Source organism: Suricata suricatta, chromosome 4, assembly GCF_006229205.1.
Source record: "Suricata suricatta isolate VVHF042 chromosome 4, meerkat_22Aug2017_6uvM2_HiC, whole genome shotgun sequence".
In the NCBI taxonomy this organism is placed as follows: Eukaryota; Metazoa; Chordata; class Mammalia; order Carnivora; family Herpestidae; genus Suricata; species Suricata suricatta.
This window is the reverse complement of record NC_043703.1, coordinates 80,027,688-80,051,991: the sequence shown is the minus strand read 5'-3', so window position 1 is coordinate 80,051,991 and position 24,304 is coordinate 80,027,688. Positions and strand designations below refer to the sequence as shown.

At 38.8% G+C, this 24,304-nt stretch overlaps 1 protein-coding gene across 1 annotated transcript in view; it reads left to right on the top strand.

The window, feature by feature from the left end:
• The first annotated feature begins 21,596 nt into the window (after positions 1-21,596).
• LOC115288947 (sulfotransferase 1C1-like) overlaps positions 21,597-24,304 on the top strand; it is a 43,760-nt gene continuing 41,052 nt past the window's right edge. The window contains exon 1 of the mRNA XM_029936197.1: positions 21,597-21,665. The gene's annotated coding sequence lies outside the window, so the exon portion shown is untranslated. The remainder of the gene's footprint in view (positions 21,666-24,304) is intronic.

Genomic DNA, 24,304 nt, shown 5'->3' with positions numbered 1-24,304 from the left:
TCTAATTCACATCTCCACTCATATCAGCTGGTCGTAGGCAGACAGAGAGAGGAACTGGAAGAAGAGAGAGGAGCTGAAGTGATATTATTAGAAGGTTCTGGAGGGATGGCAATAAGGGAAACCTACCAGAAAAAGATGGGCCAAGAAGAGAATGGCCAGGTAAACAGAGGGGTCTGAAGAAGCCTCTTAAGGCAATCCCAAATGTAATTTCTACAAAACAATGGATTGCTGCCCATGTAACTTTATGATTTGGTGGCCCTGGCAATACTAGTTCATGGTGGGGAGCTCTGCCTTCATAGTCACTTGACATCTCAAGATCTGGTGCTTAATCTCTGCTACCACTGAGTACTGTGCCAGGGACTGGCCTTCAGATAGTCAGTAGTTCTTTATTACAACACTCTTGCTCCAAAGCCTTAGGAGTCTACACTGTGGGCCTCTTAGTAGGACTTGCCAGAAGCTCTAAAAAGCATCTTCCATGAAAACAAATAACATCTTTCTCTTCCTTTGAAACATTGGTTCTTAACTGGGAGTAAGTTTCCCTTCTCCTAGGGGACATTTGATAATGGCTGGAGACACTTTTGATGATCACAAAAGACACTACTGGGGAGATGCTACTGGCATCTAGTGGACTGAGGCCAGAGATGGTGCTAAACATCCTGTAATATGTGGAACAGTGCTCCCTTCCAACAACAAAAAAAGTAGGCTTGAAATATCATAGTGATAGAATGCAGAAGCTCTGCTGCACATCATTTCATACCAACTGTGAGGGTCCATCCCATCAGCAACAAAATAAGATTGACTGCAGATCACATTGCTAGGTCACTGGAAGTTTCTAAAACATAAAAAAGAAAATCTTACAACAAGAGGGATAATAGGACAAACCACAGCCCCCACTGCTGTAATTGGTCCTGAGACCTTAATGTATATTCACTCTCTCTTTTCTCTGTTTCTCCTTAGATGTCCCCTAACTTTTCAGGACACTGGTCAACCAGTGGTCCATTTTCTCCTGCCCAAAAGCCCATGTATACCCTTAATTCAGGCAACTTTTGCCTTCATAAAGATATCATGACCAGAGGTACTGCTTAAGTAGGCTTAAAATATCATAGTGATAGAATGCAGAAGCTCTGCTGCACATCATTTCATACCAACTGTGAGGGTCCATCCCATCAGCAACAAAATAAGATTGACTGCAGATCACATTGCTAGGATGTTAAATTTGGAAACATGGGAGACTGTCCCCATGAACAAACTCTCTTTTCTAGTTCTATAGCCTTCCCACCCTGTCCCTAGTCAAATGCACTTAATGTCCACTCCCAAGTATCATCTATCACTTCCTGCTTGTAAACCATCCTGGTCCAGCAACACTTTCGGTGAATAATCCCTTTTTCCCTGTTCAGCCATAATAAGACCAATTTTATAGTCCCAGAGTATTCCAGGAGAGCACAGGGGCTTGAGGTTCTCAGGCTGTCCTAGGCCTCAGTTCCCCCGCTTTCTACCAGAGCCTTAGTGTTAGCAGACGTCACAGCTGGTGTGAAGAACAAAGGCAAAAGGAAATGTAGGTAAAATTAAATTTCCTTACTATCTGCAGCCAATTGACAAATATTTGAAATAGGTAGAGTGTGACATTCCTCCAGGAAATCCCAACTGTATTAATACTTTGCCAGAGGCAAAAAACAACCTTAGCCTGACAACAGCCAAGCCTTTAGGATACTGTAAGTCTTCTTTACTATATGAAAATCCTTTTGGAAATTTCCTTTATCTTTACCTTCCTCCCAGTTTAAAAATATATAATCAATTGCTCCTTACAATCCCAGTGTAGCTCTTTCTACCCATGGGTGCTGTCCCTGTACTTTAATAAAACTACTTTTTTGTGCCAAAAATGTCTTAAGAATGATTTCTTGACTGTTTACTCCCAAACCCCACATCAAATCACATTAAACCTGCCCTGCCATTCTGCCACATTCATAATTAAATCCTGAGTATACATGTCTGCAGTGCTCTTTCTAGCAGAGGGTGATGACACTCATTTTGAATGCTGCAAAGGAGGACTTCTCACACCATAGTAGGCCCTGAATTGGCAGCTGGCAAACTTGAACCCTCACTCTATTCCTTCAGCACATCATTGTCATTTAACAACATCCAACCAACACCAAAGTCCTTATGATGAGGTTTCAGAGTGATGGTGGGGTATGGAGCTGATGGCCAAGAAAGAATTCTCAAGATGTCTTTTGTACAAAAAGATGCTTTTATTAAAGCACAAAGATAGGACCCATGGGCAGGAAGAGCTTCTCTGGGATTGTGAAGAGTAACTGGTTATATACTATGGAGTTGGGAGAAGTAAAGACAAGAGGACATTTTCAAAGTGATTTTCATATTCTAACGAAGACTCACAAAATACTGGAGGCACAGCTATTGGCAAGCTAAGGTTATTTTTCTATCAAAGTATTAACATTAAGTCAATAAGGAGTTCCTGGAGAGCTGCTATACTCTGCTTGCCTCAAGTATTTGTCAATGGGCTGCAGGTTATAAGGAAATTTAATTTTTTTTGCCATTTCCTTCTGCCTTTGTCTGTCCCCCCTGAACAATTTTGACCCTTAAATCTTTAAGGTTGTTGAGGGTGGAAGATTTTCTCTGCTGTAACTTCTTCCTGCTGAATAGGCCCATAGAGATGTCCCTACCTATGGGTCAACATTGCTCAGTTGGGGAACTTATATATGAGTTACAAAGGCAGAGGCAGTCAATCCAAGGTAGATAGCATATATGGTCCTTGAGTAGAAAAGATAATCTGTCAGCTAGAAGGTATGTCAGGGAAGGAGTCTTGTAACCAGGCAGGGAGACACTGAAAAAACAATGAAATAAGGTTAATATTATGAGAAAGAGAAACCTAAATAAAAGACCATTGATAATTAATCAGAATTTTCCTCAAGTCATTTATGATCATTTGAAGATAAATTTGAGGTCTTCCACAGGTTAACAGGAATAAGAAGTTACATTAGTTTGATCATTGGTTTCCTGCAAAGGAAGTAAGGTTTTGTTCTAGATATATGAGCCCATGAAAGGTGCCCTTCTAAGTTTACTGCAGTGGGAGTACATAATATGACCTGATATGGACCCTTCTATTTTGGAATTAAATCCTCTGCTCTATTAGACTTTAACTTTTTATTTTTTAAATAAACCAGATATTTTGGGTTTATATGGAGTGGGTTTCTAATAACTGTCAGATCAGGTTTTGGGAGGATATGATTTGTATATTTAAAGATTTATGAATTAATCCAACCTCAAGTAAATAATTTAATAAAGCAATATAGTCTTTATCTACAGGTTTACAGTGAGAAAAGGCATTTCATATGCAATTGTTGGAGAAATCCGAATTTAATATCCATAAATGTGCTTTGAAACAAAATTTTTTCTAACTCTCATGAAATAAAATAACCCTCATTTCCAGAAACAACCAAATCAAGACAAATTTGTTTGTAAATCAAGGCAAGTTTTAACAAACTTAGCCTAATTATTTACATAAGCTCAGCAAGAATAGTGATTGATCATATAAATATTTTAAAATTTGCATTGCTAGAACTTTTTATAGTAGCTCCTCCAGACCAGATGCCAAGCCAATAGGCTTACAGACAGGCCTGCAATACCTGTAGAGCTGGGAAAATTTATCTTCGAGCTCATCAAGATATCCTGAGGTGCCTGCACCTGCAGGGAAGTGACATTCTTTACTCACCTGGGGAGGGTCCTAGGAACTTGGTAACCAAGGAATCAGGCCAACATTTTCAAAGGGCTTTATGGCTCCATGTTTCACAAAGGCAACCTTAGTTCGATAAAGCTGTTTGCTCATATCTGAGTCTATGCATGTCTCTCAAATATGACATTCCAGTCAAAGCGTTGGTAAAAAATAACCAGTATTTCTAACTGGTGTCCTGTTATAAGGAAAGCAGATTTATGTTGAACTTATGCAACTATATGATTGTCATGGAAGAGAGAACACTCATTGGGATTTTGTGACTTTCAGAGAGTTCATGTAGAGTGAAAAGCTAAATGCTTCAATTTGTTCACAGTGGAATACTTTATCCTATTTTTGTGATTCTTGGGTATCTCAAGAAAAAGTTTCCTTAATCTGGAAGAGCAAACATTAGAAAACCAGCAATACTTCAACAGAAGAGTCACAAAAACTATAATCTTCCTCAGCTCATTAAGTCCCATGTTCTTAATTCTTGTTCAATTTGAATGTAGATTTTTAGTACTGGAAATTTTTACCCATTTTAGTTTTAGGATTTTTTTCTTTTATACTTTATTGTCAAGTTGGTTTTCATATAACACACAGTGCTCATCCCCACAAGTGCCCTCCTCCATGGCCATCACCCCAATTCCCCTCTTCCTCTCCCCCATCAGCCCTCAGTTTGTTCTCAGTATTCAAGAGTCTATCATGGTTTGCCTCCCTCCCGCTCCCTAACTCTTTTTCCACCTTCCCCTTGCCATGGTCCTCTGTTAAGTTTCTCCTGTTCCACTTATGAGTGAAAACATACGGTATCTGTCCTTCTCTGTCTGACTTATTCCACTTAGCATAACACCCTCAAGTTCCATCCACGTTGCTATGAATGGCCAGATTTCATTCTTTCTCATTGCCATGTAGTATTCCATTATATAGATACACATATTCTTGATCCATTCATCAGCTGATGGACGTTTAGGATCTTTCCATGATTTGGCTATTGTTGAAACTGCCACTATGAACATTGGGGTACATGTGTCCCTATGCATCAGCACTTCTGTATCACTTAGGTAAATCCCTAGCAGAGCTATTGCTGGGTCATAGGAGAGTTCTACTGTTAATTATTTTGAGGAACCTCCACACTGTTTTCCAGAGCGGCTGCACCAGTTTACATTCCCACCAACAGTGTAGGAGGGTACCCATTTCTCCACATCCTGGCCAGCATTTATAATCTCCTGATTTGTTCATTTTAGCCATTCTGACTGGCATGAGGTGGTATCTCAGTGTGGTTTTGATTGTATTTCCATGATGATGAGTGACGCTGAGCACCGTTTTATGTGTCTGTTGGCCATCTCGATGTCCTCTTTGAAGAAATGTCTATTCATGTTTTCTGCCCATTTCTTCACTGGATAATTTGATTTTTGGATGTGCAGTTTGGTGAGCTCTTATAGATTTTGGATACTAGCGTTTTATCCCATGTGTCATTTGCAACAATCTTTTCCCATTCTGATGGTTGCCTATTAGTTTTCTTGATTTTTCCTTTGCAGTGCAGAATCATTTTATCTTGATGATGTCCCAATAGTTCATTTTTGCTCTTGATTCCCTTTCTTTTGGGATGTGTCTAGTAGGAAATTGCTGCAGTTGAGGTCAAGTAGGCTGTTTCCTGCTTTCTCCTTTAGGGTTTTGATGGTTTCCTGTCTCACTTTCAGGTCCTTCATCCATTTTGAATTTACTTTAGTGTATATTGTAAGAAGGTGATCCAGTTTCAGTATTATACATGTTGCTGTCCAGCACCATCTGTTAGAGAGGCTGTCTTTTTTCCATTGAATACTCTTCCCTTCTTTGTCAAAGATTAATTGGCCATACATGTGTGGGTCCAGTTCTGGGTTGTCTATTCTATTCCATTGGTCTATGTGTCTGTTTTTGTGCCAATACCATACTGTCTTGACAGCTTTGTAGTAGAGGCTAAAGACTGAGATTATGATGCCTCTTGTTTTGGTTTTCTTCTACAATATTACTTTGGCTATTCAGAGTCTTTTGTGGTTTCATACGAAATTTAGAATAGTTTTCTAGCTTTGCAAAGAATGCTGGTGCAATTTTGATTGGGATTGCACTGAATGTGTAGATTGCTTTGGGAAATAATGACGTTTTAACAATGTTTATTCTTCCGATCCATGAGCATGGAATGTTTTTTTTCTTTGTATCTTCTTAATTTCTTTCATAGGTTTTCTATAGTTTTCATATACAGGTCTTTTACATCTCTGGCAAGGTTTCTTCCCAGGTATCTTTTGGTTTTTCATGCAATAGTGAGTGGGATCAGTTTCTTGACTTCCTTTTTTGTTACTTCATTATTGGTGTATAAAAATGTGACTGATTTCAGTACATTGATTTTGTACCCAGCAACTTTGCTGAATTTATGGATCAGTTCTAGTAGGCTTCTGGTGGAGCTGGTCGGTTTTTCCATGTAGAGTATCATGTCATCTGTGAAAAGTGAAAGTTTAAAGCCTGTCTTTCAAAATAGAAGGAGAAATAAAGGTTTTCATAAATAAACAAAAATTGAAAGAATTGATCACCACCAAACCAGCCCTACAAGAAATCCTAAGAGGAACTTTATGAGGGAAATGTTGCAAGGAATGCAAGGTACCAGAGACACCACTGCAAACATGAACCCTACAGAGAACACAATGACTCTAAACCCATATTTTTCAATAATAACACTGAATGTAAATGGACTGAATGCTCCAATCAAACGACACAGGGTAGCAGAATGGATAAAAAAAAAAATCTGTCTATTTGTTGTTTACGTGGGACTCATTTTAGACCTAAGGCACCTTCAGATTGAAAGTAAAGGGATGGAGAAATATCTATCATGTGCCTGGACACAAAAAGAAAGCTGGAGTAGCCATACTTATATCAGAGAAACTGGACTTTAAAGTAAAGGCAGTCACAAAAGATGAAGAAGGGCATTATATAATAATTACAGGGTCTCTCCATCAGGAAGAGCTAACTATCATAAACATCTATGCAACGAATTCAGAAGCACCAATATACATAAAACAATTAATCACAAACAGAAACAATCTATTGATAAGAATGTGCTAATTGCAGGGGATTTTAATACTCCACTGAAAGCAATGGCTAGACCAACCAGACAGAAAATTATTAAGGGAACAATGGACCTGAAGGACACATTGGATCAGATAGATTTAACAGGTATATTTAGAACCCCACATCCTGAGGCTATGAAATTTACTTTCTTCTCAAGTGAGCATGGCACATTATCCAAGATAGACCACATACTGTGTCATAAAGCAGCCCTCCATAAATATAAATAAATTGAGATCATACCATGCACACTTTAAGATCACAATGCTTTGAAACTTAAAATCAATCACAGGAAAAAGTCTGAAAAACCTCCAAAAACATGGAGGTTAAAAACCACCTTACTAAAGAGTGACTGGGCCAAACAGGCAATTAGAGAAAAAATTAAAAAACATATGGGGACAAATGAAAATGAAAATACAACAATCCAAACTCTCTGAGATGCAGAAAAGGCTGTCCGAAGAGGAAAGTATATTGCAATCCAGGCCTATTTCAACAAACTAGAAAAAGCACAAATTCAAAACCTAACAGTGCACCTAAAGGAACCAGAAGGGGAAAGCAAGAGTACCCTAAGTCCAGGAGAAGAAAAGAAATAATAAGGATCAGAGCAGAAATAAACAATATAGAATCCCCCGCCCCCAAAAGACCATTGAACAGATCAATGAAACCAAGAGTTGGTTTTTTGAAAAAATAAATAAAAATGATAAAGCTCTAGCCAGGCTTCTCAGAAAGAAAAGAGAGATCATCCAAATTGGCAAAATCATGAATGAAAATGGATCTATCACAGCCAATCCCTCAGAAATACAAGCAATCATCAGAGAATACTATGAAAAATTATATGCCAACAAACTGGACAAAATGGACAAATTCCTAAACACACATGCCCTACCAAAATTCAAATGGGAAGAGACAGAAAATCTGAACAGACCCATAACCAGTGAAGAAATAGAATCAGATATCAAAAATCTCCCAACGAATAAGAGCCGGGATGTAAATGGCTTCCCTGGGGAATTCTACCAGACATGTAAATCAGAGTTAATACCCATTCTTCTCAAGATATTCAAAAAAAAAAAAAAGAAAGAAAGAAAAGAAATAGAAGGAATACTTCCGGACTCATTCTACAAAGACAGGATCACTTTGATTTCCAAACCAGACAGAGACTCAACAAAAAAAGATAACTTCAGGTCAATATCATTGATGAATACAGATACAAAAATACTCAACAAGACACTAACAAATCAAATTCAATAGCATTTAAGAAGATTTATCCACTATGATCAAGTGGGATTCATTCCAGGGTTATAGGGCTGGTTCAATATTCGCAACCCTATCAACATGATACATCACATAAGCAAAAGAAAAGATAAAAACCATATGATCCTGTTGATAGATGCAGAAAAAGCATTTGACAAAATACAGCATCATTTGTTAATAAAAAACCTCGAGGAAGTCGGGATAGAAGGAACTTACTTAAGCATCATAAAAGCCCATAGCTAATATCATCCTTAATGGGGAAAAAATGAGAGCTTTCCCCCTGAGATCAGAAAAACGACAAGGATGTCCACTCTCACCACTGGAGTTTGAGCCGTTTTTAATCAGCAAGATTAGCAGGACTCACCTGGCAATGAAACATAGAGTAATGCATAAAATGGGATCTCATTTAAAAAATAAACAACAAACATGCACTGATACACATTATATAAAAGTGTTTAAACATGAAAAAGGATATGTATCAGATTTTTAGTTCATTAAGAGGTATGGAGTATATAATAGAAGAAGAAAGCAAACACACACACACACACACACACACACACACACACACACACACACACTTGCATTTTTAGGGTGTACCTCGGTGGCTGAGTTGGTTACGTGTCTGACTTCCGCTCAGGTCATGGTCTCAAAGTTCATGGGTTAGAGCCCCATGTTGGGCTCTGTGCTGACAGCCCAGAGCCTGGAACCTGCTTCATCTGTGTCTCCCTGTCTCTCTGACTCTCCCCACTCTCACTCTGTCTCTCTCAGAAAATAAATAAACATTAAAAAAAAAAACTTTTTGACTGTATTTGTAAAAGGATGCCTCTATAAAAACTCTATGATATATCATGTATTATAAAGAAATATATGTGTATATGTAAATATAAATATGTAGATACATTATATATATAAAATTATAGATACAGAATAGTTACACCTTATTGTACATATAAATATGGAAATGTATAAAGGATGCTTTATTTTGGGTGGTGCTATTTTGAGTGATTACCATTTCTTTCTTATATCATGGTATATTATAAATTTTTGAGTCAACTACAAATATATATTATTTACTTGCTCAGAAAAACAATATTTATCCTAAAAAAATGTTTTCTTTACTTTGAATGCCTTGAGATTGTATACAGACTCTGCACTTCACCACAGACCCTACTATATCCATTCCCCTTCCCAAATAACTTTACCATCCTGTGCTTGAAGAACCCAGTTTATTCTTGCTATATACTTATTTTTATCTATGTGATTTCCCAAATTCAGAGAATGATGTTTTATCACATGTTTTTTCACACTCTCATGAAACATAAGATTTCTTAAGTTAATTTTTTGCAGAATTTAATGCAATGTTTTTTAATATTGTAAATATTCATGATATATTAAATATCTCTAGACATTTAAAAAGATTGGAATAAAACCATGTTCTTGGATAGAAAGACTCAATATTGAAATCTATCAGTCAATTCTTCATAAATTAACTAAAGTTTGATTCAGTTTCACAACTTAAAGCATTATTACAATTTCTTTTGGGAAATTACTTTTCCTTTACATTTCCTTTTTTTTCCCTAAGAATTTGACCAAAACATTATTGATAAACCTGTAAGAATAGCTTGGAAAATGCTAAAAAATAAAAGTGATAAGAAAGAAGTAGGTCTGCTGAAATAAATTATATCATGTAATATGTAAAAAAGATTCTTCAACAATAAAGATGAAATATACCTTTAGAACAAAATAGAGAATTCCAAATACAAGTTGAAATTTAGATTATGATAAAGGTAGCATTTCAAACCAGTGGAGAAAAGATACATTATTCAATAACTATATTCAGATCAGGGGCTCACCCTTGAACCAAATAAAGCTGGCATCTGAACTGCCATCTTCCTATTAAAGTGAACCAATTCCTAATGATTGCTAATGAGTAAATGCTTTAAAGGTAAAAAAAAAAATCAAAGAATTGGAGAATAAATTTATTTAGAATCTCAGAATAAAGATCTTGCAAAGCACTGCACACAAAACCCAGAGGCCAAAAAATAATATATTGACAAATTTAAATATGTAAATATTTACATATTTTACTTTCAGTAGAGAAATGCCACAGTTAAAAGACAAATGACAAACCACGGAAGCTATTGAAATTTATGTGTGGGATATTTGCTGTTTCTTGGACGTAAAAGACTTCTATTCAAATGAGGTATGTTTCTCTTCATAGACTGATAAATATCACAAAGTTAGAGAACACCAAATGCCAGAAGGGATATGGGGAAATGAACACATACTCATCCTGGTCCTTTTTTTTTTTTTTTTTTTTGGAGGAAATTTGTGTCTATCAAAAATTTAAATGGACATTCCCCTGCCCTACAATTTGCAGTGCAGACCTTATCATGAAAAATTTCAAAACATATATCAAGAAGAATCCTTTATAGCCTAGGGGACTGCTTAAATAAACTATGATGCATCTATGCAATGGAATAAAGAGTATTCGTGCAAAAGAACGGTTGAGAAGAAATATTTGTAAGCACTCATATCAAAAGATATATTAGCTATAATAAGTTTTTAAAAAGCGAGGTAAAGAACAGTGTTTTTTTAATGATGATCTCTTTTAGATAAACAAAATAAAACAGAGAAATGATAGATGATATAGAGATGATATAGATTGATAAATAGATAATAGATGGATAGATACAGACAGACTTACAGACATACACGCATCACTTTTTAATGGATATGCTAAAACTATTAACAATTGTTTACCTTCTGAGAAAAGAGCTGAGAGTAGAAACAGAAGGGAAAAAGGCTACTTTCTGTCCTACATTGCCTTTGTGTTTTAAAATTTCTTCTTTCTTTCTATCTTCTGCTGCTGCTGCTGCTGCTTCTTTAACTGCAGGGAAACGTTTATCAGAGTATAAGATTAGAAAGGAAGTAGGGCACCTGGGTGCCTCAGTCAGTCCAGTGTCCCACTTCAGCTCAGGTCATGACCTTGGGATTTGTGAGTTCAAGCCCCATGTCAGACTTGCTGCTGTCAGCCTATCAGCGCAGCGTCTGCTTCAGATCCTCTGCCCCATCTCGCTGCCCCTCCCCCCTGCTTGCACTCTCTGCAAAATAGATATTTTTTTAAAAAGAAAGAATAGTAGGAAGGCTTTCTTTACAGAGAGGGAACATTCAAAAGTGAATGCCCAATTTTTTATTACTTTTAATTTTCAATTAATATTAACAAATTTACTAGACCATGGAATTATGTCAACTTTTGTTTTCTTTCCATACTTTGGAGATTTTTCTTAACCAAACAAATACTATTTCTGCTTTAAGTCTATCAAACCACCCAGTTTGTACAGAAATGTATTTATTCATTCAATAAACATGCATTGAGTGGCTGCAATGTGACACTGTTGTCATAGTCCAGTGACTGACATAAAGTCAGCAAGTCACAATCCAGCTCTTGAGAAGCATATGGCCTTATTGGTGGGGGGAGAGATGTTCATCAGGAGACTTACTGACAGCATGCTAAGTGGCATCATAGATGAAATCACAAAGTGCCATGGGGGCACAGAGGAGGGAGAGATGATCCCACATCCTCCATTTGCCCAGGAAATAACAAGCTTAAATCCACTGTCCTGTGAGAGTTGCTAAAAGTAGCCCCTTTCACTCCGCTAGTTGATAAATTATACAGTCACCTGAGGAGAGAGGCACAAAACAGACTAAATCAGGAAAAATGGGTCAAGGAAGACTACCAAAGAAAGGAAAGCTTCAGCTGGGTCTTAAAGAATGTCTCTAGTAGTTTTCTAGGGCTGACATACAAAATACCATAGACTGAGTGACTCAAACAACAGAAATTTACTGTCCCACAGTTTTAGAGGTTAGAAATCCAAGATCAAGGTGTCACTAGATTTGGTTTCTCCTGGGACTCTCTCCTTGGCTTGCAGATGGCCTCCATCTTGCTATGTCCTCACATAGTCTTTCCTCTGTGTGCATCTCTCCCCTAATCTCCTTTTCTTGTAAGGACACAGATTGAATTAGAGTCGACCCTAATGACTTTATTTTAACTAAGGGCCCCATCTCCAAATACAGTCACATTCTGAAGTACTGAAAGTTAGGACTTCAACATGTGAATTTGGGGGGACACAATTCAACCCATAACAAGATCCTGACCAGAAACTAAACTACGGGTGGTCCAGGCAGAAGCAACAGTATCTAGCTAAAGATTGCAATGGAAGCACTGTTTTCTCTTGACCTTTGACAAATGTGTCTGAATTTATCTCTAGACCCTCTTTTGAGCTGACCAATTCTCGGCTGCACACACCAAGAGCCAAGGGCCAGGCACTTCCAAGCCACCCAGGAGAGACACTGAGCTCATTTTCCTGACTGGATAGAAGTTAGTCCTAACTATAAGGTTCCTGGGAAATGTCTCCATGTTGCCACTATGAGGGTCCAACCAGCCAAGGCTGTTTTTGTTCCAGTTCAACTCTGGAGCCAAATACAGGTGTTTTTTTCCCCATCTAACACCCCAACTTGGCAATCATGAGTCCCCCCTTGAAGGGACATGAACCCTTTCTAAAATCCTAGGGTCCCTTTAGAACACCTCTAGGATCCACCCCCACTAACTTCCTCTCATATACACTGTCCTATGACCTCCTCTACAAACTAGAACAAAGAATAGGCACTGGGGACATGCAGATAGGACATAGCCCTGATCTCAGGAAGTTCAGTAATTATAGGAGAATCTATTTAGGAAATCCAAATTAGGGTAGCAAGTTTCTTTGGAGTGCAACTCCATCTCTCAGAAAAGTTTACTTTTCTCCCCTAGGAAGTTTTTTGTTTTGTTTTCTAATACACACTTACTAAACTTATAGTCCTGTTCCTTTCTGATAGGTGAGTTTCACTCAACTGCAATTTTCCTCTTTACTGGTAAGGAAGGATAAAGTCAATGGGCAGCCCTGGCAGCCCACTCCCTATAGCCTGTGTATCTGTTCATAGGCTGACCCCCACATGCCCTCTACTTCCTCATGATCAGGTAAACAATTCTTTAATCCTCTTGTGGTCACACACGATTAAGCTTATTTCTACCAATGATGAAATCATGTGAAGTCCTACACATAACTGAGTAGTGAGTCTGGCTTTCCCTGAAAACACTTCTATTGTGGAGAGAAAGAAATGATCTCTGCAGGTGTCCAAATGGTAAGTCAATACTCCCAACAGGTGTATCCACTGAAAAGGGGCCAACAGGTAAGACAGCTGGGATCTGTGACTGGCTCACTTCCCCCTGGACACCACGGGTCTATAACAGCATTAGCCAGAGTGTGTGTCTGCATAACCATTGTTGAACCTTAGACTCCAGAACGAGTCTATACAGTGAATGCCTTTGTAATATTACTCTGAGGTTGAACAAATTCCAGTAAGTAATTATTTGACTGCTGAATAGTTTCCAAGATGCTCTTGCTGTTGGCATGCCTGTCCCCCTACCAACTATTTTTCAGTAACAGCCAGGGTAAACCAGAGCCTGTCTGGCGTAAATCAGAGCCCTGATTTTAAGCAAGGGAGTCAAGCCCTTCAAAGAGGCCTTCTTAATTTAGAATAAAATCCATAATCACTTTCAGTCTCAAAGCCTACTTAACCTGATGCCCACCTACCTTTCTGATCTTGCCCCCTGTCAGCATACTTAGAGGCTCAGGCCTTCTATTGACTCTAAGAGCAGGTAAAGCCCTGAATTTTAGAACCTGCAGCTCTGTCTACCTGGCATTCCCCTGTCAAGATTTTTCACTGACTTGGCCCCTTCAGGCCTGAATTCTACCAACTCAGAGAGCTCCTGTATGACTCTTGGTTTCTTGACCATAACCTCATTGTTTTTCACCACTAGCTCTCTTTATTTCTAGACAATGGATGGATGCATGGATGGACAAATAAGGATCATCTATCTACCTATAGAGTTCAGAAAAAAAAAAAAACCTCCATAGTTTCCTAGTTCTGAACTATCCAAGTGCCACGGTACTCACTCCCTGGTACTCACACACTCACTTACCATTTTGACTTATCATGGTCCAGATGTGACCAGTAGTCTGGCCTTCTTTGGTCACTTCCTTCTTAGGAGTCTGCCATCCTTCCCATTGGCTAGCTCTGTTAGAAGTCTTGAGGCATTTCTACATGGGTACCAGAAGAAGTACAATTATTAAAAGTTTTATTTCTGATTCAAATTAAACACATTCAGATAACAATGATTTAAGTTCTAGGTGTGGGCCTCAAGAGTTGATGAACATTAACAGTGTTATTGAAAGTCCAGACATAAAATTTCCAGAAATTGCCAATTCTTGTAGAGAGAAATACACTATTTCTCCAATCTCATCCTTTCCCTCCAGAAAAAACATAAACAAACTTATCTCATAAATTGAAATCAAACACATTGTATTTTAGAATTTAGTTTTATAGTTCAGAGCAAGGATCTTTAGAAGACACTTGGCTTAACATTTTTTAAAGGTAGTAATATATACATATATAACTTGGTAGGTCTTAAGATGATCACAGTAATATATAGAATGTTAAAGTATGGTTTATCCAGATAGTTATGTTTAAGGGCAGCTGGGTGGCTCAGTCAGTTGATCATCCAACTTCGGTTCAAGTCATGATCTCATGGTTCATGGTTTTGAGCTCCACATTGGATTCTCTGCTGTCAGTGCAGAGTCTGCTTCAGATCCTCTGTCCCCCCCCTCTCTGCCCCTCCCCTATTCACACTCTATCTCTCAAAAATAAAAATTAAAAAAAAAGGTTATGTTTACTAGTCTAATTTCATAATCTGAAGTCATTGCTTCAAAATATGGAGAATTGGGGACACCTGGTTGGATCATTCAGTTAAGCATTTGACTCTTGATTTTGGCTCAGGTCATGATCTCAGGGTCAGATAGAGCTCCAAGTTGGGCTCTGCACTGAATGTGAAGCCTTCTTGAGATTCTCTCTCCTTCTCCTTTCCCACCCCCACCCCTTGCTTGCTTGCTTGCTTGCTTGTGTGCAGGTGTGTGCATGTGCACATTCTCTTTCTCTCAAAAAAAAATAAATAAAAACAAAAACATGGAGAATCCAATAGATCTAATATATATGTTTCTGTCTATTTAAAGCGAGCACTTTCTGACACTGAACTACACTAATCTCCTTTAGAGTTGCAACCTCTCTTTCCTCTGTGGAAAGAACTGTATTGTGGTTAATAGGCTTCCAGCCTCAGCTGACAGGTCAAATCCCTGACCAACATGTGACTCTGGAGGTTATTTAAGCTCTCTAGGACTTAGATTCCTTGTGGGCTCAGCTTTTGGCTATGTCCAGAACAGCCAAGGATGGCAGAAAGGATTACTCAAGACTCCATTAAAGTCAAGAGAGGTGAGAGGGAAGCTAAGGGAAGTCTCCCCAAGCTGCTCTCAAGCTCCTGTATTCATTAAGCATACATTTAGGGAAACAATATGTCAGTGGCTATGTGTCAATATGAACATATTGAAAATGTGTAGAAAAATAAGGTAGGATAAAATATTCCATGTGATAATACACATATTCTAAGGACTAACAACACAAATTCTAAGGAATTTATGAGCATAGGCAGGACCTAACCCCTAGATATACATTAACTAGAAAAACAAAGCATGGCTGCTCTTTTCAGCAAGGCCAGAAAGCAGTGCTTTGCTTTGCAATATGTTCCCTATAATCTCCTAACCCAGGACATAGTTATTTAATTTCCCACATATTTCCCTTTTCTGTTTGAAGAATCTTCTTGTTCATGGGAGCTGAGGAGGGCAGTCAGTTGTTGTTGATGATGTCTTGAGGAAGCTACTACAGTGTAAAACATTCAGAGGGCTATGAGAAATACAAAAAAGGTTAACAAGCAGAGAGCTTCAATAATCCAAACACATAAATTGAGGCGATGGAACCAGTTGGTTGGATTCAACCATTCCACATTTTCAGATTACTCCTGTTCAACTTGTATCTGTGTTTCCTATTGAATATCCAGCAGTTGCTGGTACAGCTGGGAAGACAGAGCATTCATCTCAGATTGTAAATTGGTGGGAAAAGCTCCTTGTAGGTATTTTTTTTTTTTTTACTAAATCCCAGGAGTGTTAAAACATATTATACTATAAAGGAGTGACACAAATTTTGTCATGTTACCAGTCACATTGTATATTTTGATGATCAATAAGTGTCTATTGGTGGTCCCCCATCCTTTCAAGTGCTGTTCCTGCAGCTTGCATTTTCTGCATGATACTGATATCAATCTGAGTTTGAGTAATCATTGCTTTGGTGATATTAGTCATTAGTGATTGACTACTTTAGCAGTATGGATAGGCTCTTTCAGGGAGACCACTGCAACAGAGGCTGTGGCTAAGGTGACAACCCGTGGGAAGGCAATGAGCCATCCAACAAGTCTTTTAGGTCTCCCCTTAGAAATGGCTTGGGCTAATTCAGTGAGACCATTGGACCCTTCCCAGGGCCTTGTTAAATTTACTGGCAGCCAAAATTGAGACTGTCTTATTAATATAAACATATGTGAGATAGGAAGTTTGGTAATATTATAATGGCTGATACAGGCTGTGTACAAAACCAGAGAAGTACTGCAAAAACATGATATGCGTTGACAAATGTTTACTAACCAGTTTAGTGGAAATTATGAAAAGATAGGCATGAGGTATACAGATCATGACACTGTCTGAGACATTCTGTGTGAGATTTATATGATAGGTACCACCATTATTATATTATATTATATTATATTATATTATATTATATTATATTATAATGTCCATGAGAGAGATTGCATAACAAAGAAGGAAGGCTAGGATGCCATAAGTTATAATGCCATGGGCTATGTGAATCTTTGTTTGCAATTCTTAATATTGGCCTGGAAAGCCTGCCATGAGTCCAAAGGATGGAAGATTTTCTAGGTTCTGAAACCCAATAGGTTTGACTGCTGAAGTTAAGTGTGCTTTAGGACCTCAGTTAATGAGAGTAAGATTTTGAAAAAATTCCTCTTTATGGGCAAGGGAGGTCTGACAGGGCTGCCAGATAACTAAAGAGCTACTAGGGGACCGTATCTTCTTTATTTGGTAATGGTCAATGGGGGGTGGTAGGGTGGATAAGAATCATTGGTGGAGGTGTATGTAGCAAAAAACACTACCAAAATGAATGTCAAATTTGTTTTATGGTCTTTTTTTAGGTATGTAGTGAAGATATGTCTGTGCTATGATTTTTAAACATCCAGAAGTGTTCACAGTGGTTACACAAATAGGAGGGAAAGGTGACACAAAAGGAACAGAAATATTCAGCTTTAACCAATCTATCCATTCAGTAAGAGGACCTTTTTGTGGAGCTGCATGCCTCCAGTCCAAAGAGAATCATTACTGATTAGTGGGTGGGTCTGTGTCCCACCATGTAACCATCTCAGAGAAAGGGGGTGGGGGGTCTATGATATGAACCCAATACAGTGATGAAAAAGCAATAGAGATCTGGATAAAGACAAAGATTAAGCAAATCATTACCTTAGCCAAGTTTTGAGAAACCACAGCTAAAGATTCTAAAAACCTGTTTTCTGGAATTGGCTGTGCTCCAACATGGTGTATGACTTCAGTGGAATGTTGATCAAGCTTCTTAAGTCATTCCCAGGTGATGTCATTTGCCTTGGTCACTCATGGGCATGGTCTCCCCTGTTGTCCTTATAAGGATAGATTAGCCATTGGAGAAAGAGGGGAGAAGGGCTGATCCTTCCAACCCATGGTATGGTTTAATCAGACAGGCAGGTGCCCAGTGTGGTCCTGATGGGAGAAGAACACATGCAAGTTCCCTTCCCCGTGTTATCAGTTCATAAGGTCCTTTCCACAAATTATCACCTTGTCTGTCTTTGAGTAAAATCTTGGTTCATATAGTTAAGCCAGGGGGTGGTGTAAAATGTCATTCAGCAGCTGTGAGGCCATGGAAATCACAATTTAAAAAATTTAGAGTGTATAATGCTTTATGTAGTGAATTCCAAGGGGAGGCATTTTGTGGGTTTCCCTTTTTTTGTTTATGAAGCATTTCTTTTAAAGTGGCATGTATACATTCTATAATTGCTTATACAGTAGGGTTATTTAGTTGTTAGCAAAACAGCTTTTTTAACATTGAGAAGTTTTAACTAAGTAATTAAAGACCTGATTAAAGCTTTGGCTTCCCTGGCAGACAAAAGAGGGGGAAAAGACCTTGTTTACGTTTTCTAATCAAAAGGATATCAATAGTCCAAGAAAACTTTGTATTTTAAACAGAGGTAAAAGCAGAATTTCAGTTTTATATCTCTGTACTTTTAAAATCCATCCACGGCAACCTTAGTCCATCCTTACACACATAAAATTCCTATCCAAAGATTTCCCTTCACGAACCTTCTATAACTTTCCTTTGCATTCAAATTTTGTCCCAAGTCATTTGTCTCTAAACAAAATTACATTCTTTTACCTTTAGTAAAAATGTATTCCCATTCTTTATATATTTCTTACTATCTCCTACTTTTCTACAGAGTTGCTTTCCTTTTTACCATCAGACTTAATTACATTTAGCAGAATTTTAACTCTTAAAAACCTTAGTGTCCAATGAAAACTTAGTAACCAATTGCGAACTGTTACACCAGAATTTTTTTAGATGGTAAATTTATTAAATAAGCACAATGGAGGTTTTCCACAGTAAAATCTTAATTAAGCATGAAGCATGTTTACCGGACACAAAAAGACTTAGTTGCTCTGCAATAACCCAAAAGCACAAACCTACATCTAGTAATCAGTGCTTCAGCTTTTTATCTCATTAGATATGTAATGACTTCAATCCTATTTATCATGCAAACAAACTTTAAAGTTTCAGGTTACCAAAGACTTTGAAAGCTATCTTAATTATCCGTGAAAACCCTGAGACAGAATTAACTAAGTCATCCTTTTGCTAACAAATTGCAATAGAGTAAACATGAGAGTATTTGACCTTTAGCAAACCGAGATAGAATAAAACTTTCCTTTATTTAATGCTGATAAACAGGTCTATCTCAAACCAGCAAACTTAGATTAGTTTAAACACTAAATACATTCTACCTGTGTCCACTTAAAAGATTATTTGTTAGGGGCACCTGGATGGCTCAGTCCGTTAAGCATCTGACTTCAGCCTAGGTCATGATACCACCAGTCTGGAGTTTGAGCCTTGTGTTGGGCTCTGTGCTGACAGCTGAGAGTCTGGAGCCTGCTTCAGATTCTGTCTGTCTGTCTCTCTCTCTCTCTCTCTCTTCTCCTCCCCCACTCACACTTTGTCTCTTTCTCTGAAAAATAAAATAGGACATTAAAAGATAACTTGTTCACCATTGTCAGTTTTTACCTGGGACACTAGTGAGGGGATCTGAAGAGGTGGTCAGAGGGCGTGCTCTTTGCTCCTTCACATTTAGGGTGGGAAGAGGAGCTGATGGTGCCTGAGACACTGAGGAGCTAGTTATGCAGGGAGCACCGCAGGTAGTGGAGAAACAGGAAGAGCAGGAGGGGAAAGCAGAAGAGGTGAGGTGCTAGCAGAAGGCAGAGAAAGAGGATTTCTGGAGCAGACGCCGGGTTTTTGTTTTGTTTTGTTTTGTTTTGTTTTGTTTTGTTTTGCACCAACTAGTGGACTCAGGGAGTCCATGTCAGGTTGGAGAAGACAGGGGATTTCCTGAAACAAAGAGAGTTCAGCAGCTGCTTGGGAATATTCTTTAAGGCCCCCATCCTGAGGTAGACTAACCACAGTTGGCTCCAATTGTCATAGTCATTAACCTGGGAAATGAATGAGGGAGAGGCCCTCACATTTATCAGGGATAATAAGAGAGAGTCAGCATCTGCTTCATTATTCTCCTGTTTCCTCCAGCAACTGAGTTCTATTAGGAGATGGCATATTTAGATAATTATCCACTATATCAGAAGGGAGTTTACTGGCCTGATTCCTGACCAAACACGCTCTGAAAGAGGCCCTTAGGTCCAGATCCCGATTTAGAGTCATGAAGGATCGGACCTAGGGTACCTTCATCCCGTTTGCCTTATTACTAAAGCCATGCAGTGTTACAGGAAATCACTTCTTTCCTAAATTTTGCAGTCTGAATTGTTTCCAGTGGGTTAAAAAGGCATTCCAAGGGAGAGTCTTGGGGACTGAAGAGAAGCTCCCATATTCCTCTTAGAGAGAGGCCTTGTTGAGCAAGCCAAGAAGAAACCACCATTTTTTACCCATAAAAATATTGGAAAATTTTTACAAGGGGGGAATTACTCAATTTTGTAGTTTAGGTTGTTGATAGAAAATAGTAAAGACAAATCCATCATGATCTAAGTGACATTCCAACACATATGGATAAGTGAAGTAAGAGCCCCCTAGATACACATTAACTTGATAAGCAAAGTGTGGTCTGCTGTTTTCAGCAAGGCCAGAAAGCACTGCTCTGCTTTGCAGTACATTCCCTATGGTCTCCTACCTCAGGACATAGCTATTTGACTCCCCACAATTCCTTATCTGTAAAATAGGAAAATTCATAGTATCTCTCTGGCATGGCTATGGTAAGAAATTTAAAATTATAGTAATACAAGTAAAGCACTTAGAAATTGATTCCAATTTATTTGAGCCATTACATAACATTAGTAAGTGTAAGCTGCTTATTGTTTGACTTAATTCATTTGGGGGCCCACAGTTTCCTTACATGGAAATTTCCATGGGGGGCAAATGCTAACATGTAAGCCTTGATAATATCAGAGGAAAATAAAAGTAAAAGTGCAGTTTAAATTTTGAGTAGAATAAAATGATAAGTAAATGTAGCTATCTCTTTGTGAAATAAGTAAAAACAAACAGATTTTGGCCAAAGTGCAAGATAACCACGCTTCTGTCCATGAGGACATTTTATTATAATAGAATTGTGTGAGGCATCCAGGCAGTTCAATTAAACAAACAAAACAAAGTAAAAATGCTTAGTTTGCAATTATCAATAAATGAAATCCTAAAGAAATTTTAAAGATCATAGCAGTTTTTAACCTTTGACTTATATTCTATCAGAACATTATGTACACCATAAACAAGGAATGGCAAACAGGTTTCATCTTTTAGCTATTACCAATTGAAAGTGACTCCCCGGAAAACTGTGTTAAGAAGAATTCTGAGGACACATCTGGGTTCATTGGAAAGAGTTTCCTGATCAATTATCAGCATATACTACAGGTACAGGAGGGAAAGTTATGCTGTATGTGCCACACAATTAATTCTCCATGTAATTCCAAATTTGTAATTTCAAAATGGTTTACCAGTGCCAGAAAATAGGCAGCCATAAAGCAAAACAGTTTGGAATCAAAGGTCTGTCCCTGTTGTCAGTGAGATCCACTAGAGATAATGACCAGGGCTTTCATTGGTTACTTCTTTCACCTCCTCTTTCCATTGTTAAGCAGCAGCTTCTATAACAAGGGGCAGGATCGCCTACATCCTGTCCTTGTCTGTGGCATACATCTGAGGCTTCAGAATCACAAAGCATCCTGGGAGAAAAGCCTAAAAAGGCAGAATCATCGAGTGTCAACAAATAGAAAGCAACAATCAAGGTCTCATAAAACCACTTGCCTGGAATCTTGTGAGTACCACCCAAAAGTCCTTATATGGAATTACCAGATTAGTTTTCTTCAAGGAGAACAGAAAGCAAGGTCAGGAAGATGGGGGGAAAGTCGATTACTTTCTACAGCTCATTAAGGAAAAATCTGTTTTTCAAAGATCTGAAGGAGAAAAAGTAATTTTCTGCCCCAAGTCCCAAATTTTCCAAGGCATATGGTGGCCTTATTGGATTAAAGTATAACTCTTTCCTCAGAGTTAACTTGAATTCCCCCTGAGCACACTATTCCTAGGTCCTTCTCCTCCCTGCAGGTGGGAGACACTGCTGTTCTACCTCCATGGAGCAAGGCTTCCAACCTGTATCCGTCAGATACCTGAGGCTATTCTAAAACAGGGTTCAGACAACCAAGGACACTCTGCGTCTCAGGTTCTCTGCCAAATGTATCACGACTGAGCCAGATTTCCCTGACTGTTCAATTGACATTGTTTTGAAAAAGTTGAAGGGCACAGTGGTGGCAGATTCAGGAGCCCATACAAGCAGCCTACAGGGCTGACCACAAGCCTTCTTTGCTTTTCTGTAGCTCAGAAAAAATTCTCTCCTCCTAACTTACTACCTACAGGTAGTAAGGATCAGACTAGGCAACCGTAAACACTTAGTTCTGGAAGTGGAAGGGCAGTGGGCAAAAACAGGATCACACGCCCCCTGGAACCTCAGGCCAGGGAGTTGTGACACTGAGTCTCATATTCCAAAGCCACAAGAGAGACAGGAGCCTGAGGTAGTCCAGGGCATCTTGCATAATCTACACCTTGCGTAAACCAGGTTCAGAGGTTCTGAAAACTTCACCCTTTACCTCAGTAACAGGCTGTCCCATTATGGAAATCTCACACCCCCTCCCGAGATTTCAGAACCTGGGTGGTAGAGACAGTCTCTGTGTGCCCAGCATGATCAAGTGAGTGAATTGCATCAGGTCAATTCTGTAATCTTGCAGGGCTAAAGTTCTCCCCTCAGGTAGGCACTGGTAGTGTCGTGGAGGGATCTGCCCCCAGTAACCTCCTCAAGGATGCTCTACATGGCAGAATGGGCTCCTGGGTTTTTTGCCTTGCCTTGGAGCCCAAAAACTTGCATGAGCATGCAGTAAATAGGTGGACAGGGAAGAAGATACATCCCTGACCCAACAGGACACATTCATATTCTACCCAGACAGGGGACTAGAACTAGGGAGAGGCAGGGGAAGCAGTCATGGGCCAGTGCCCTGGGCAAGGCCTATCCCAGGCATGCCTCCTCTGGCTTAGCTGTGATTGAGGTTGGACCCAGAGGGCCTAAAACTCCTCTGGGAAGCAGGAGAAAACTCCCACCTTCACAGGGTACAGGAGAGCTGGTCACATGCCAATTTCATTTTCCCATAAGGAAATACTCAGGCTGGGGCTTTGTCTGTAAGTCACAGAAATGATGATGTGCTTTTGGGGTTAAAGTTGCATAGAAGGCAAGCTGTGATTCAAGAAGAAAAAGATGTGTCTTCCTATTTGATGGATAGATAAGCACGTTTAAAATCAGTTAATGACAATAACAAAAATCAGGCTCCCACTCTGTGCCAGTTATCAGACCAGCACTGGAGCCCCTGACATGAATGGAATGTGGTTTCTGAGACCGAGAAGCTGAAACTAGTTTGTATGCATGTTTCCAGGACACCGCTATTTTCCTATATCATGGAAATTGTTTTCACCAAACTTAATACGTTTAGATGATCTTTGAAGAAAGAATTTGGTTTTTAAATAAATCTTATTTATTTTTTCACTCAGTATAAGAAGTTTTAAAAGTTTAAAATCTAGAGGAGTCCTTTCTGCTGGTATACAGAATAATAGTTTCTTCCCTTAAGCCAAAAATAATAGATTAAGGAACTGGTTCCAATAAGAAAACAAACAAGATTGCTTGAAAATCCTGCCAATGCAAACACCAAGAAATTCTCTTACATACAACAAACATGCTTTTAAATGTGAAGCTGAGCATGGAGGAAGAAAAGGGTATTTAAAGGTACCCAGGAGAAAAGGTTTGATGTAACAGGGCACTGACCGATGCTGGGTGTGGTGGGGAAAAAATGCCCACTTCCTCGTTAATGCCCATGAAGGTCAGGAGCAGGGACCTGAGGGAACTGGAGATGAACAGCCCTGTTGTGAACTTGTATTCTTTAAAATGCTCTGGGGGAAAAAAAAGTGCTCTGAAGAAAACTAGTCTCTCTGTACCAGGAGACAGTGAGGAAACTTGACTATGTTTTTCTGGTTTATGGATGAAAAAGAAGTGTCCCCACAGAATTTGTAAGCATGAGTCTGTGCTATAGATCAAATTCTACAACCCACTTGGCCCAGCAACTCTAAGACAATAAATTAATATAAAAATACATCGTGAGTTAGAAATAGCCCTGGGCCACCTTACAGGTCACATCCATACCTTGGGACAGACAAGCCCTTAACCAGACCACATAGGACTCAGACATGTGTCTCCACAGAAAACAAACCCACAACCCCAAAATTAAAACCTCGTTTAGAAAGAATCAGCAAAGAGGACAAATAGCATATGAAGACTTCTTAGAACTTCAAGTAATAAGAATATGAAGCCATCAACATTTTAAAGTTTAGATTAGGCATAGCCAGAGAGAATTGTATGTT